The 17,055-nt window shown below is 42.8% G+C and overlaps 1 protein-coding gene and 1 pseudogene across 1 annotated transcript in view; both read right to left on the bottom strand.

The window, feature by feature from the left end:
• The window catches only part of ANKH (ANKH inorganic pyrophosphate transport regulator), a 162,010-nt gene that overhangs the window by 76,603 nt on the left and 68,352 nt on the right, over positions 1–17,055 (bottom strand). The gene's annotated exons all lie outside the window — the stretch shown is intronic.
• LOC129464897 (histone-binding protein RBBP4-like) lies at positions 11,016–13,287 on the bottom strand (annotated as a pseudogene).

Raw genomic sequence — 17,055 nt, 5'->3', positions numbered from 1 at the left:
CCCCCAAAATATCCACTGCCCAGAGTTATTTAAGCCTTTTTGAGATCTGTGAGATTTCTACTCAGAGACCCCAAAACAAAAAAGATGAATATCCATAGGTACAAGTACTAAATCCTACCAGGTGATATGGTTTGGATGTTTGTCTCCTCCAAATCTCACACTGAAATGTGATTCCCAGTGTGGGAGCTGAGGCCTGGAGGGAGGTGAGAGGATCTTGGGGGTGGATCCCTCAGGAATGGTTCAGCACCATGGTGATGAGTGAGTTCTCGCTCAATTCACGCAAGATCTGGTTGTTTAAAAGGCTGGGACCTTCCACTCCTCCCTCTCTTACTCTCACCATGTGGTTTGCCTACTCCCCGTTCACCTTCTGCCATGATTGGAAGCTTCCTGAGGCCTCCGCAGAAGCCAAACAGATGCCAGCACTATGCTTCCTGTACAGCCTGCAGCATTGTAAGCCAATTAAACCTCATCTCTTCATTATAAGTTACACAGTCTCAGGTATTTTCTTACAGCAATGCAAAAACTAATACACCAGTTGAAACTAAATTGAAACTGTTATTTTAAAACATCATGTAGGAAAATTTTAATATAAATATGTTAAGAGAAAAACTCTCTTTTCATTCTAATAAAACTCCTTAGTATATATTTATTATTTAAAAGTAATCTGTATCGGCAGGGTGCGGTGCCTCATGCCTGTAATCCCAACACTTTGGGAGGCTGAGGTGGGTGGATTACGAGGTCAGGAGTTTGAGACCAAGATGGCGAAACCCCATCTCTACTAAAAATAAAAAAAATTAGCCAGGCATGGTGGCAAGTGCCTGTAATCCCAGCTACTTGGGAGGCTGAGGCAGGAGAATCGCTTGAACCAAGGAGGCACAGGTTGCAGTGAGCCGAGATCACGCCACTGCACTCCAGCCTGGGTGAGAAAGTGAGACTCCATCTCAAAAAAGAAAAAAAAGTATTCTGTATCAAGGAGAAAAAGTAAAAAAACAAAGTCTATTTTCTTTGTCTTTGATGGCACATTCTTGGGTCTTATTAGACTGATATCAGACTCATAAACTGTGTCACTCCCAGTATAAAAGAGACAAAACTATAAACTTCCTGGAAATAAAGAAGTAGTTCCTAAATAAAGAAAACCACAGCATTTTATTAAAGTTCATAAAATGAGACCTGAATAAATGGAGAGGCAAACTATGTTCCTTGATTAGAAGACGTAATGTCATAAATATGTCAGAGCTCTTTCTGAACTCATTGGTAAATCTGATGGCGTTCCAGTCAGAATTCTAGTGATTTGCATTTTTATTTGGACGTGGGCAAAATGAGTTTTAACTCCACATAGGAGAAAAAACAAGAGAAATGTGATAGAGGAGACTAGTGAGGGGCACTTGCCTTAGCAGATATTAAAGTAACTACAGAGAAGCCGGCTCCCAGAAGAAGCAATGCTCATAGGGCACAGACACATGAAAAGATGCCCTGCCTCAGCCAAAGTCAGAGAAGGAAAAACTGAAACAAGATTGTTGTCAAATTTTAAAAATTAAAATAACTGTTAAAACCTAGCGCTAGCAAAGACAAGGAGTAATGGGAAATGTCAGATAGTATTGGTGGGTGTGTAAACTGCTATAATTGTGTGGAAAAGGAATATATCAAGAGGTATTACAATTAAAAGTGTGACAACTCCTTGACCCAGTAATCCCCCTTCAGAAATCCATCTAAACAAAAGCCCCAGTACACAATGAAGTGTACAAATAGACGTTCATGAAGGTGTTCTTTGTCATGACACACAGCTGATAATAATCCATGTGTCCACCAACATAGGAAAGGTTAAATAATTATGGTTCATCCAGAGGGCAGAAGGTCACCCACCAAACATGAAGTGAAAGTCAATGTACTGAAGTAGAAAGAGGCCCAAGAAACAGGCCAGGTGCAGTGGCTCACGCCTGTAATTCCAGAACTTTGGAAGGCTGAGGCGGGTGGATCACCTGAGGTCAGGAGTTTAAGACCAGCCTAACCAACATGGTGAAACCCCATCTCTACTAAAAATACAAAAATTAGCCTGGCATGGTGGCGCGTGCCCGTAATCCCAGCTACTTGGGAAGCTGAGGCAGGAGAATTGCTTGAACCTGGGAGTTGGAGGTTGCAGTGGGCCAAGATAGCGCCATTGCACTCCAGCCTGGGCAACAGAGCAAGACTCCATCTCAAAAAAAGAAAAAAAAGAAAAAGGCCCAAGAAACAGTGTTAAATAGAATTAAGTTGCAGGTCAAACAATATAGAATATTCTCATTCTGTTAAAAACATAAAAAAAAGACCCTAAAAAATGTATGAGTATATTTGTATGAGCAGAGAGACAGCTAGAGACTGACATACACCAAGTTGTTGATCCTGGTTATTTTTGAAGAAGTGGGATTAAAAGGGGCAGGAATGGGACAATTATTAACTTGATACACTTCTGTATCATTTTACTTATGATAAAGAGCAGAGCAGATGCTACTTTTATTAATTTAAAATGCAAAAAAGGAAAGCAACTTTATCAAGGCAGACAAAATAAATGAAATGCCTAATTTTCTAGGGTGCAAAGCCAAGGAAGCACCCGGCAAAGCAAAGGTTGACAGGTCACTGGTGTGCTTTGAGTAATCACCTGTGATGGCATCATAAGCAGAAGCCTCCCTGCTCATCTCACTTGAAAAACACTGTGAATTCCGATAGTTTGAAACACAAGGCTACATACTAGGAGTTATGTGCTGGTCATAAGACAGCCGTGAGGCTCCCAAACCCACACCTTCGGCCATGAGAAAAGAGGAATCTTCTCCCTGTTGGACTCACTTTCCTGTTAGTGCTGGTTTAAGCCCTTCATGACCTACTTCCCTTTTTTGGACTTCAGCACCTTAATCATGATTGGTTTACAAATAGGTAAAACAATTCTAACAGTCTGATTAGAGCATGAAGGCATTGAGTCCAGTCTGCTGGGTCCAAGAAGGCTTCTTGGAACCCTAAAAGCTTACCAGGACTGTCAGTGCTGCCCTTGTTAGAACTCTAAGTTATCAAGGCCAACCTCTGGATTTCCTGACTGTGCTGTCTTCACCCCGACGAAATGCCAGCAGAATGGCTTCCTCTTGTCTTCTGCCCATCCTCTGAGAACAAGGTCAATTCCTTCCTCCCTCAGGAAACCTCCTTAACCCGCCTAAGCCACATGATTGCTCCTGTCCCAGGGATTATCACTGTCATGTATTTACTCAAAGAACTACTTCATGTATTCAAATATACTTCATGATTGTGGTGTATCTGCCTGGCACCATCTCTTGGTTGATGAATGTGCATGACGTGGTGGCCAACCTGTTAACTTTTTATGGCCATCACATCATGTACATTGTTCATGAAAGAGCATGGTGTCAGGCAGATACGACACACACACTAAGTATATCTGAACATTTCTTTACATCCCTCAAAGCCTTAGAATTAGGGGCTTGTATCTGATCGTTAGTGACTAATTAATTGCCGTAAGGATTAGGCACTTTCGTATGACAAGAAGGAGGATGAAGTCAGGAGCTGAAGATGGAAAAAGTGGTGGAGAAGGCTGTAGAAAGTCAGAGAGAAATACACAGAGAAGGACTGTCACTGTAACAGGCTAAGACAGAAACACAGGGGGATAGCTACGCAAGTCACACAGGTTAATAATGCTAACTGACCAAAATGAGTGGAAAGGGAACTTTAGAATGAAGGTATGCGGAATGCTTCCTGAGCAGCTATGCAAAAAGGGGGGGCCGCAGGGGGAAGGTGCTTCACATGCCTTAGTGCCAGTTGGATTCTTTGGACATAACTACATCTAAACTTATTTGGGCCAGGCGCAGTGGCTCACGCCTGTAATCCCAGCACTTTGGGAGGCCGAGGCGGGTGGATCACCTGAGCCCAGGAGTTTGAGACCAGCCTGGCCAACACAGTGAAATCCCATCTCTACAAAAATACAAAAATTAGCCAGGCATAGTGGTACACGCCTGTAGTCCCAGCTACTCGGGAGGCTGAGGCAGGAGAATCGCTTGAACCTTGGAGGCAGAGGTTACAATGAGCCGAGATTGCGCCATTGCACTCCAGCCTGGGCGACGGGAATGAAACCCTGTCTCCAACAACAGCAACAACAACAACAACAAAAACAACAACAACAACTCAGTTAGCATATATACCATAGTATTTATATAAGAACGTAAGAATGGTTCCAAACTCAATGTTAGAATTGTTTTACAAAGTCTGACTTTTGAGCTTCCCCATGAGTTAAATGCATTTTTTAAAAACGAATTTAACATCCTTGCATCACATTTAGGTCTCATTCAACTATCCTAAATTCACGTTGTACTTCCAGAATGGTGGTGATAAAAACAAACAAACAAACAAACAAACAAAAAACCAAGCTCTATGTCTAGGCTGTGTCTATCTAGAAATTTTCTAAAGTATTCAGTGTTTGGCTTGGTAACCTCTCTTTAACACTAAGGAATAAACCACAGTAAATATTTCTTTCTATTTAAGAGTAAAAGGGAATCTCCTAAAATTATTGATTAACTTTCAAGATGGCAAAGTGCAGATTTGTAAAATTGTACTTTAAGAATAAAACAATGATAATTTTGGACTGTGAGCAGTACACATCTTCTCTCTCCCTCTCTCTCTCTCTCTTTTGAGACAGGATCTCACTCTGTTGCCTGGCTGGAGTGCAGCGGTGCAATCTCGGCTCACTGCAACCTCGATTCCCGGGCTCAAGTGATTCTCCAGCCTCAGTCTCCCCAGTAGTTGGGATTATAGTTGCGTGTCACCATGCCTGGCTAATTTTGTATTTTTAGTAGAGATTGGGTTTCACTGTGTTGTCCAGGCTGGTCTCGAACTCCTGGGCTCAAGCAATCTACCCGCCTCGGCCTCCCAAAGTGCTGCAATTACAGGCATGAGCCACTAGGCCCGGCTCACATTTTCATTTAGTGTAAAATTAACAGCTCCGACAGTACAGTTTAGTCTGCTTTAAAGTAAGTCTTATAATACCTTCCAATTCCCCAATATAGAATATGATGCTTCTTCACAAGTTAAAATGCATTAAGATTTCTACTCCACCTCCCTCCTCACATCATTCTAAAAGTACAGAACAAAAATGTTTCTCCATAATTACTTACTTCCATATGAAGATAAAAGTACACTAAACAGATAAAACATGACATAAACTACTATATCACCTAATTTTTAAACCCCTCAAACACACTTGGAACTTAAGACTAGTCCCATATGAATGTGTTCTTGGCTGATGCAAAAAATGAAGAATTAAAAGAGAAAAACACAGATCAGGGAAAAACAGGAAGTCCCAACTTTGAAAAACACTCAATCCACCTTCTATGCAAACCACAAAAAGATTAGACAAACTAAGTATTTGTTGACATTGGCTGTAAATTTTGAAAAGGGAGAGAACATTAAAATATATCTGGAGTGAGACTCAAATCACTTATTCACTGGTTCTTTTCTTTTTCTTTCTTTTTGTAAAATATAATTTTAAAGAAACTGCTCCGTGGAAAGCTAAAATTATTTTCATATTCATCCCTGAGTCTCACTCTGTCACCCAGGCTGGAGTGCAGTGGTGTGATCTCGGCTCACTGCAACCTTCGCTTCCGGGGTTCGAGCAATTCTCTTGTCTCAGCCTCCCTGAGTAGGGGGGACTATAGGCGATCGTCACCGTGCCCAGTTAATTTTTTGTATTTTTAGTAGAGACAGGGTTTTGCCATGTTGGCCAGGCTGGTCTTGAACTCCTTATCTCAAGAGATCCACCTGCCTTGGCCTCCCAAAGCACTAGAATCACACGTGTGAGCCACTACGCCCGGCCAAGATCCAGCTCTTTTCACACACCCTCCTGTGTGTATTAGGGCCTGTGCTGGGCATTTTCTCATGAGTTCTCTCACTTCATTAATCCTACTGAAAAACCTAGCAAGGTAGAGAGTCTTAGCTCTTGTGAAGGACAAGATGATTGAGACTCATAGGGAAAAGCGATTTACCCAAGGCCATAAAGCTATTAGTGGCAATATTGGGACTTTGGCCTCTAAATCCAGCCACGTAAGCTGGAAATCACGTGGACCATTAGGTTGATATCTGAGTTTCCCCCTACTAGCTGTGTTATCTTAGGCCCCTTCGGGTGCCTGGAGAGGGATGTGAAGAACCTTAACTCTGGGGTGGGTGCATGAGCTCAGTCTGAAAGAGGTGGCCATGCTGACCCAAACTGCCTGACATGTCATGACTCCTCATTCAGCAGGGAGGTGAGGAACGGCAAAATGAAGAACTGTGGTAGTTGCTTGGTGATTTCCATAAAAAATGCAAAGATCTAGACTCAATGAAGTAGTTTCAAAAGCACCTTCTATACCAAGTCTGTCTGCTGCCTACCCAGGCTCCTACGGCTATAATAAGCCTTTTCTTAGCTTCATTTTCTTTTTATACGAATGGTTCCCTTGTTGCAAAAAAAAATGCATAAAAATTGGTTTTGAATAAATCAGCCACCCCAAAGTCAGCTTTTGACTTTTGCCTAGTCAAAAGCTAAGCAAAATCAAGCCCACTTACTACTCAATATTTATCCTCATTGAATTTGACAGCTTTGGAAGGAAAGCGCCCAGTGTGTGCAAAGAATGCTAGTTTTGCATTTTCAAAAACAGCTTCCAGTGATAGCTCATGAAGTCAAAAGCCTACCCCAGCCTCTCCTTGGAGAGCCCTCCCAACTTTTACCTTCTACTCCAGCAAACCTCTGCCACGCAGGTGCTACTTGAAGGGGCTCATCCAGCAATTGCTTGGCTAAGAAGGATTTGTTCAGCACCTGTTATGTGCCTCGTACTCTACTAGGCAAGAACCATGGACCACACACAAGAGGTTTAAAAGTTGGTCCCTGCCTTCAAGGAGGTCATGATGAGAATATGGAACAGGCACAGGACAAAAATGGTGGTACTGATTCAATCAGCAAGAGCAAGCTGCCTGTGCTGAAAATGGTGAGGGTCCTGGATCCCTTGGGATGAGGGTGGAGGGCTCTGAGGGGGTACAGGGAGTGCCAGAGCTCAGCCTGCTCTGGGCTCAGAGAGGAACAGAGGCTGGCTCAAGGAAGCGTGCATGGAGTGGAGAGAAATTAGGTCAGGTGTCTAAGGTTGACTCCCATTATACTGGGCAGGGGAATTTAGATTGGATATGATTGCGATAGGAAAGGCTGCAAGCTTGTGAGTGGAGGATTTATGAAGAACAATCTGGGAAGAATGTGCATAGTGGACTAGAGTGGCAAAAAACAGAGTCAGGAAACCAACTCTTGCCAGAGTGGCAGGGGAAGAGGTGCTTGGTCTGAGACCCAGACTGGTGATGATGGGACAGGAGGGTGAAAGCCAACATTTATTTGGATGTGAGAACTAAGATCTGTTTCTTATCTGCTGCCAGTGGCCCTCCTCCCCAGGTGAATCTCCCTCACAGTGAGGAATGGACCTCCTTCACCGCTCTATCTAGGCCGATGAACACTGATGAAAGGAAAGAACGATTTGGGGGTTTCTAGCTGAGGAGGCAGCTGGGTGCTGGTGAACACAGCTAAAAAACACTACCCAGAACTGACTACTCATCCTTGAAGTTACGTGAAATAAAAATAAAACAGGGCTGGGCACAGTGGCTCACGCCTGTAATCCTAGCACTTTGGGAGGCTGAGACAGGTGGATCACCTGAGTTCAGGAGTTCGAGACCAGCCTGGCCAACATGGTAAAACCCTGCCTCTACTAAAAATACAAAAAATTAGCCAGATGTGGTGGCAGACACCTGTAATCCCAGCTACTCGGGAGGCTGAGGCAGGAGAATCGCTTGAACCTAGGAGTTGCAGGTTGCAGTGAGCCAAGATTATGCCACCACACTCCAGCCTGGGCAACAAGAGAGAAACTCCAACATATATATATATAAAATTTATTTATATATATATAATTTATTTATATATATATTATATATATATATAAAACAACACTTAGTTACAACAAAGCCTAAAATAAAAGAGAGGTGGGCACTCTTACCAAAGTTTAAGGAGGGAGGGATGCGTCAGCAGAGCCAGGCTGCCTTGGACTTGGTCTGCTTTGACCCTGACATCTAAGGGTTCTGGGGCTGGAAAGAGGCCCACAGAGACACTCTCGGTTGCTGAAGACCCAGCGAGGACTCACCTCTGCCACTCAGTCATAGCCAAAGACCTAACCCCTAAATGTCCCTCAGCCATGGTAGCTTTGCCCAGTAGCTCTTGGGTATTTCTCCAATTCCCAGGAGCTACGCCCATGTGAAACTGGCAGTGTGTGAGGACTGCAGGGGATCAGAGGCAGTGAGACCACTGGACACCCGGTGGCCGGTTCTCTGGCGGAACAGCAAGGTAAGTGTGAAGAGGCTGAGTAACGTGAGATGCACCAGGGTGAAGAGGCAGGATAAACAGGCAAAGGGCAAGCAGCCGGGCCGGGAGTCTTGCAGGAATGGTGGCTGCAAATCTCAATGGTGCTGTTCTCGCCTTCACTGCTGCAGCTCCTCTTGCCCTGGAGAAACCCAATCCCAAGTGAGTTTGTCCTGGAAGTTTGCAAGTGACACCTAACGGCCCAGCCAGCTGTGTGGCCTTGCGGGGGCAGTAAGCGAGGCCCTGGCAGGAGCATTTCCCTGCCCTGTTTGCTCTCTCGTGGGGCAGTAAATCCTCTCCCTCATCATTTGCTATCACTGCATTTCTGTGTGGCTGACTGTTAAACAATGAATGGGGCGACCGCCCACTGGGAGAAAAATGTTTTTCTCTAAGTAGAAGAAGTAATGCTATCCACTGATCCATTCTGGCCTGCAAAGCAAATGTGTTTGCTAAGCCAACACTTATCTGATGGTGAACTTCTGTTGGGACAAACAGAAATATCACTAAGATCTCTTTACACTGGTGAGAACCAAACCTCGTAGGATGCAGACAGAGTCAATGCGACTAACTGCATGGCTTTATTCTCCAGGAAGTCCTAACAGCTTTGGGCAATAAGGCATTGTTGGGAAGTGTAACCGGGAAAGCCAGCCTATTCTAGAGCAGCAGAGCCTATCTTCAAAGGACATTTATTTTAGCCACAGAGGAGACCTGGAAAAAGCTGAATTTCTCATGCTGGAACTATACCCTGCAGCTTCTTCCTGTGTGCCCAGCACTGACCGTGAATCCATGATGTAGCTATAGTGGGGACCACAGAAAGGAGGCAGGTGAAGTGCAGAGAGGGGCCCTGGCCATGAACGTGGGCTAAAGACAGCTCGGGGAGCACAGGGAGCATGTGTAAGAGGCTCTGGGGATGTTCCACTGAATGCCTCTTCTCTCCCTCTCCTTTCTTCTTTCGTATCCTAATTATCTAATAGTTGTACTACCACAGAAAATCCTTTTGCTTACTGTTGGATCACAGTCTTAAGATAAATGTCCCCAGGTTTACTAACTGCTCTAATTTGGAAATGTGCTGTGGTGAAAAGCTGACTCCCAAAGGCAGATCATTTCTTCCAGTACTGTTCAATTATTTTTCCCATAGAGGTGACAAACTTCAGAAGCAGATGAGAGAGCTTGCTGCAAGTCATATAAGAAGCTTGCTCCTGAACAGATGGGGTCTTGAGATTAGTAAACCAACATGTGGAATTGACTAGTTGTTTTGTTTTCTGGAATGATGTTAGGGTTGCACTGAGTGCTGCATTGCCCTTCGAAGAAATATATACGGCATTTGCCTCTGCGCAAGGTGAGGCAATGAAAATTGAATTCCGTTGGTGCTTTGGAAGGCATGGTCTTGTGTTTTCCTTTGCTGTACTGTGTCTGTTCTGAGATAATAGAAGTAGGAGGTGGTACACAGAAACAATATGTGCCTGGCACTACTTGTCTGAGTGACAGAAAAATGCCTGGATGCAAGTCTGGTCCAACGTGCATCCACCCACAGCATCTCACTCATCACACATCACTGCAGGCAGCTGCTCTTTTCGGAAGCTGATCCTTCACGTGTGTGCCCAGAAACATTTTCCATTTTCTTGGTGGCATGCTAATGGCAAAGCAAAATCTAGTTGCTGACTTGGAGCCATTACCACCAGCCATGAAAAGGTAGTCAGCAAAAAGAGAGTGGAAAAAATTTATCTTCAACAATGGTGGTAAAATCCAATTGTGACCTACTAAACAATGGTGTTTATTACTTGAACAGTGAACATTTTCTGAATTTGGAAAAAAAATAGATGCAGCTTTTATTCTGAACTAGAGAGATCCCTATAATAATACGTTGTGGTTCTTAAACTCATCTTAAGTTAAAATAATCCCCAAATCATGTGCAATTGATGGATAGGATGTAAAAAACCAAGAAGAAAAAATTCTGGACTCCTTCAGCTTCACCCTTTTCAAATGAGAACTATATAAAGGATGCTGCAAAAGCCGATTAAAAGCTGGGTGCGGTGGCTCACGCCTGTAATCCCAGCACTTTGGGAGGCGGAGGCAGGTGGATCACTTGAGATCCGGAGTTTGAGACCAGCCTGGCCAACATGGTGAAACCCCATTTTTAGTCTCTATTAAAAATACAAAACAGTTAGTCGGCGTGGTGGCACATGTCTGTAATTCCAGCTACTCAGGAGGCTGAGGCACAAGGATCAGGTGAACCTGGGAGGTGGAAGTTGCAGTGAGCCAAGAATACACCACTGCATTCCAACCTGGGTGACAGAGTGAGACTGTGTCCAAAAAAAAAAAAAAAAAACAGATTATAGCCCAACATATATAAAAGCAAATATCCTAAGATAAGCTCTGAGACCGTGAGGCTGGTTAATTATTCCTTTTGCAACGTGACACCTTTACTAGTGTCCTATTTGGAGCCTTTGATGGTTAAAATTATTTTGAACATATTTTCCTTCCCAATTGTCGGAGTAGATCTTAGCTGAAAAAATTCTTTTTGATGTGATATTTTTACAAAGAAATTTGTATCTGTGCCTTTTGGGTACAGGCATATTCAGACCTTGTTTTATTGAGCTTCATTTTCCTGTGCATTGCAAATGTGTTTTTTTTTTTTTTTTATGTAGAAAAGCAATTTATTCCATTTTAAGCACTTACACAGTTAGTCATGGAGAGTAACAGGCCTGCTGGTGAAACAGTTCGCCCAAAATGGAGATGGCATCAAACTAGTGGTCAAGGACTAACTCCTAAAAAAAAAGCAACTCTTATCAAGGATTAATTTAATTTTTAAAACAAACACAAGTTACTGATTCACTCTTCTCAACTTGACAGTCTACCTGTGGTATAACTGTCAGGTAAAAACATACATCTTTACAACTTGGTGGTCCCAAGTTAAAAAAAAAAAAACACCAACAAAAAAAAACACCATTTCACAGACAGGAAATAAACAGCATGAAAACAGCTCAAGAAATACACTAACAAGCAAAAATATATGAACATATGAGGAAAGAGGAACGTGTTGATTTGACTTAACTGAAGAAACCAAGAGGAAACTGGTCTATGTATGAAAATGTGCATCCTGGAAAGTCAGGTGTCAAGATTTTCGAGTAGGAATCTATATGACTTGAATCTCCCCTATTTCCTGAATAAAATGACATCTTTCAGTATTTATACTTCATAGCTCAGACATCTACCTCATTTGGCTCTATTGCTTACTCACTCTAGCCTTTACTTAAATGAGTCTGAAAAACTTGGGGATATAGCATAAGAAGAAAAATAATCACACATAATATTCCCCTTTCTGTAGCTATTTTAGACCTGGGTTACTAGAAAATTCCTGAAGAAAATTTCAACGTAAGTCTGTAGCTTTTTTGAATCAAGCCCCCTCATTAATATTTAGAAAACACCCACTGTTTGGGCCAATAGCATTATCGGTGGTACCTATTATATAGAGGGATAGCTGAATAAAGTCTGTCTCAAAACCAGTGTTAAATCACTCTCAGGGTTGAGAAGAAAAAAGCGGAGTCTAAAATCACAAGAAGTAAAGACATATCTAGGACCCTTGTCCTTCTGGATCCATGCTTCCTTCAGGGTCTTCATCATTATAAATGTTCTCTGCCATTTGCCACACTTGCATGATACTGTCTTCTCATACAGAACAAATCACCCAAGGTTCATTGGGATTCCAGGAGAAATCAGATATCTTGACAGTGTGACCACCATGAATAAACAACAACTCTGGTGGTCCATCTTCTGCATTTTCTGGGGATTGTTCCTCTCCAATTTTACTTAAATCCCAGACATTCAGTCTGCGATCAGTACCACTGGAAGCTAAAATAGTCTCATTGTGAGGTGACCACTGAACCTGGACTACTTCATCCTTATGTGACTCAAAGGAATGCAACTTAAGTTTCAGATTTCTCAGATCCCACAAGGCAACAGTCTTGTCAGCTGATCCTGTGGCAAGAATGAACTCACTATAAGGATTGAAGGAAAGGCAGTTCACTTCAGCAGTGTGAGTGTCAACTGAGTGGCTTGGTTTGGAAGTATTGTTTGAACGAGTATCCCAAATCATAAGTTTCTGATCATCAGCAACTGACACAAACAGAGACTCATGGAGTAGATGCCAGGAAACATTTTCTACTACTGCCTTATGCCCTGTAAAGATGGTCTTCGCATCTACCACTTTTCCCTCCTTTGGAACGGCACTGATGTCCCGTGGTCATCTGAAGCACTAAGTAAGTAAGTGCCCACTGAGATTTAGGTTCCAAGAAAGCCCATAGCCTTCCTTCTGATGTCCACGGAGACGCAAGTCTGGGTTGCATTCTCCAGAAGGATCTGGTTTAGAAGGATGTTTTGTATAGTCAAAGACAAGAACATCACTGGAAGGAGTCTTTGTTGCGATGATACAAGGGTTCTGGGGCATATAACGGGCCCTGTTTACTTCTCCTTCATGGTTGATCTTGATTTCTATTTCAATTTTTCCACTAACTGAACCAAAACCTCCAAATTCTCCTTTCTCACTGTCGTAGTGTGATGCATCAAACTCAGCATCATCATTAGGGAGTTGCACACTGGCTATAACAAGATGGTTTTGTTCATCTGATGTGTGTGTCCCCAGGACAAGGCGATGAATGCTGAAATCTTTTCCTTCTGGTCTGGTTACATCCGGAAGCCACTGGGCAGTTAGGCTGGGCCACTCCAGAGCATGGGTCATCACCAAATCATAAAGAAAAGGGGTGTTCTTTTTCTACATTTTGTATTCCTCGTTGATCACTCGTTCTTCCACTGTGTCGTCGAAGGCTGCTTCCTTGTCGGCCATGGTGGGCAGGAGAGCCGGGGGAATCCTGGGGTCGAGCATTGCGGGAGGGGCAGGGAGGCTGCAGGTGCTCACTCTGCGCGCGCGGCCTCTTTTTTTTTTTAACAAATTGAAGGTTTGTGGCAACCCTGTGTCAAGCAAGTCTATTGGCACCGTTTTTCCAAAAGCACATGCTCACTCTCTGTCTCTTTGTGTCACATTTTGGTAACTCGCAATATTTCAAACTTTTTCCTTATTATTATATCTGGTATGGTGATGTGTGATAGGTGATCTTTAATGTGACTATTTTAATTGTTTTGGGACACCACAAACTGCACCCATATTAGATGGCAAACTTAACAAATGTGTATGTCCTGACTGCTCTACCCACTGGCCTTTCCCTTCTCCCTCGCCTCCAGGCCTCCCTGTTACCTGAAACGAAACAATACTGAAATTGGGCCAATTAATAACCCTACAATGGCCTCCAACTGTTCAAGTGAAAGGAACAGTCACACCTGTCTCATGGTAAATCAACAGCATTGCTTAGTGAGGAAGGCTTGCCACAAGCTGAGTTAGGCCGAGAAAGCTAGGCTCCCTCTATCAGTTAGCCAAGTTGTGCATGTAGAGGGAAAGCTCTTAAAGGAAATTTAAAAATGTTACTTGAGTGGATACGAGAATAATAAGAAAGTGCAACAGCCTTATTGCTGATACGGAGAAAGTTTGAGTGGTCTGGAAAGAAGATCAAACCACCCACAACATTCCTTTAAGCGAAAGCCTAATCCAGAACAAGGCTCTCACTCTTGAATTCCATGAATGCTGGGAGAGGTAAGGAAGTTGTAGAAGAAAAGCTGGAAGCTAACAGAGGTTGGTTCATGGGGTTTGAGGAAAGAAATCTGTCTCCAAAATATAAAAGTACAAGGTAAAGCAGCAAGTGCTCATGTAGAAGCTGCAGCAACTTATCCAGAAGATCTACCTAAGATCACTAATGAAGGTGGCCACATTATACAACAGATTTTCAAGGTAGACAAAACAGCCTTTTATTGGAAGAAGGCGCCATCTAGGACTTTCACAGCTAGAAAAGAGAGGTCAATGTCTGGCTTCAAAGCTGCAAAGGACAGGCTGATTCTCTTGTTAGGGGCTAATGCAGCTGGCGACCTTAAGCTGACACCAATGCTCACCATTCAGAAAGTCCTCAGGCCCTTAAGAATTATGCTGAGTCTACTCTGTCTGTGTTACAACAAAGCCTGGATGACAGCACATCTGTACACAGCATGGCTTACTGAAAATATTTTAAGCCCACTGCTGAGACCTACTGCTCAGGAAAAAGATTTCTTTCAAATATTACTGCTCATTGACAATGCACCTGGTCACCCAAGAGCTCTGATGGAGAGGTACAAGGAGATTTATGTTGTTTCAATGACTGCTGACACAACATCCATTCTGCAGTCCATGGATCAAGGAGTAATTTCTACTTTCAAGTCTTATTATTTAAGAAATATATTTCATAAGGCTACAGCTGCCATAGACAGTGATTCTGCTGATGGATCTGGGCAAAGGATAGTGAAAACCTTCTGGAAAGAAGTCACCATTCTAGATGCCATTAGGAACATTCCTGATTCATGGGAGGAGGTAAAACTATCCACATTAACAGTCGTTTGGAAGAAGTTGATTTCAACCCTCATGGATGACTTTGAGGGGTTCAAGACTTTAGTGGGGAAGGTAACTGCAGATGTGGTAGAAATAGCAAGAGAACTAGAGTTAGAAGTGGAGCCTGAAGACAGGACTGAATTGCTGTAATCTCATGATCAAACTTCAGTAGATGAGGAGCTGCTTCTTATGGATGAGCAAAGAAAGTGTTTGAGATGAAATCTATACCTGGTGAAGATGCTGTGAACATTGCTGAAGTGACAATGACTTACAATATTACATAAGCTTAGCGGATAAAGCAAAAGCAGAGTTTGAGAGGATTTATTTCAATTTTGAAAGAAGTTCTACTGTGAGTAAAATGCTATCAAACAGCATCTCATGCTACAGAAAAATCTTTCATGAAAGGAAGAGTCAACTGATGTGGCAAACTTCATTCCCGTCTTATTTTAAGAAATTGCTACAACCTGCCCAACCTTCCGGAGCCACCACCCTGATCAGTCAGCAGCCATCCATACAGAAGCCAGATCCTGTACCCAAAAGATGATTACAACTCTTTGAACGCTCAGATGATCGTTAGCATTTTTTAGCAATGGAGTATCTTTTAATTAAGGTATATACACTGTTTTTAAAGTCATAATATATTGCACACTTAATTGACTATAGTATAGAGCAAATATAACATTTCTTTTTTCTTTTTGAGACAGGGTCTTACTCCTTTGCCCAGGCTGGAGTACAGTGATGTGAACATGGCTCACTGCAGCCTTGGCCTCCTGGGCTCAAGCAATCCTCCCACCTCAGCCTCAGGTAGCTGGGACCACAGACGTGCTACCACAACACCCGGCTAGTTATTTTATTTTTTGTAAAGATGAGGTCTTGGCATGATGCCCAGGCTGATCTCAAACTCCTGGGCTCAAACAATCCTCCTGCCTCAGCCTCCCAAAGTGGTAGGCTATAGGCGTGAGCCACCACACCCAGCCCAAACATAACTTTCATATGCATTGGAAAACCAAAAAATGTGTGTCACTTGCTTTCATGCGGAATTTGCTTCATTGTGGTGGTCTGGAACCGAAGCCACAATAGCTCCAAGGGATGCCTATATAATTTGATGTACATATCTTGGAAGATTTAACAGAATTATTGGATTAAAAGGTTTCTTACCTGATTGTTTTAGTTGTCTCTTATCTTTATATAGAACCCTATGAGATGCCTTCTTGATCTATAAGTCCTTAAATTCCCTATGACCTCCCTAAAAACAAATCCCACTGCTTCCAATCCTTTCCCAGTGCCTACCCTGATGATTACCAACACTCATTCTAAAACAGTCTAGGTTTGGAAATGGACAAGCTAATGCTATGTTACTGAAAGTATACTCTAAGGAACACTATTTCTTCCAGATGTTAATAGGTGCTGTGTATAAAAAACTCTTTATGTTGAAATAACTTTAGAAAACAAAATTAAACTCTTGGTTTTTTTTTAGCTATAGAATTTCTCAAAGACTTTGCCAATGTATGCTAAAAATCTCCAAAGGGACAGTGGCATTACAGAACTTAACAAATGTTTTTTTCCTATAGAACCTTGCTTTTGAGGTTCATGTTACAAAATCCTCCATGGGACATTTTGAGAAATGCTGCCATGACATCACCTCTACTGTGACATGAAGCGGGGTGTGGGTAAGTGGATCCAACATGAAAACAAGAAAACGGAACGTCTGTGTCAGTCCTTGAAAGCTCAGCTCTTGACTTTCACCTGTCTTCTCATTCTACATATTCTCTAAGACATTAGTGTGTCATGAAAACAATTTAGAACATTACAACCAACAATTTTTATAAACAGAATAGAAAAATGCCATCATGCATGCAGTGGGGAAACGTCTGTTGTAGGAGTGTGTGTGCACTAACATGTCTGTAGACTGGGCTGCAGGACAGGATGCATTTCCTACTGTGCACTGCTGGCAGCCATTTCCTTCGGAGATCTCTCATCTACTCCTACAGTTTCAATTCCTTTCTTCCTGTCCACAGTGCCAACACCAGGTCAGTGTTCCTACCTGACACTTCTCTCCTTAGCCTGAAATAGGCAAAGTCAACTGCCCACCAGCTAGCGCTCGTTGGGTGGCTGGCAGGTGTCTCAATCTCAGTGTGTTCAGAAATGAACTCATCATTGAGTCCCTGACACTCCACAAGGCTGCTCCTTCAATGCTCCA

This window comes from Symphalangus syndactylus, chromosome 16 (assembly GCF_028878055.3).
Source record: "Symphalangus syndactylus isolate Jambi chromosome 16, NHGRI_mSymSyn1-v2.1_pri, whole genome shotgun sequence".
Classification (NCBI taxonomy): domain Eukaryota; kingdom Metazoa; phylum Chordata; class Mammalia; order Primates; family Hylobatidae; genus Symphalangus; species Symphalangus syndactylus.
The sequence above is the reverse complement of the archived record's forward strand: the minus strand, read 5'-3'. Positions and strand labels throughout refer to the sequence as shown.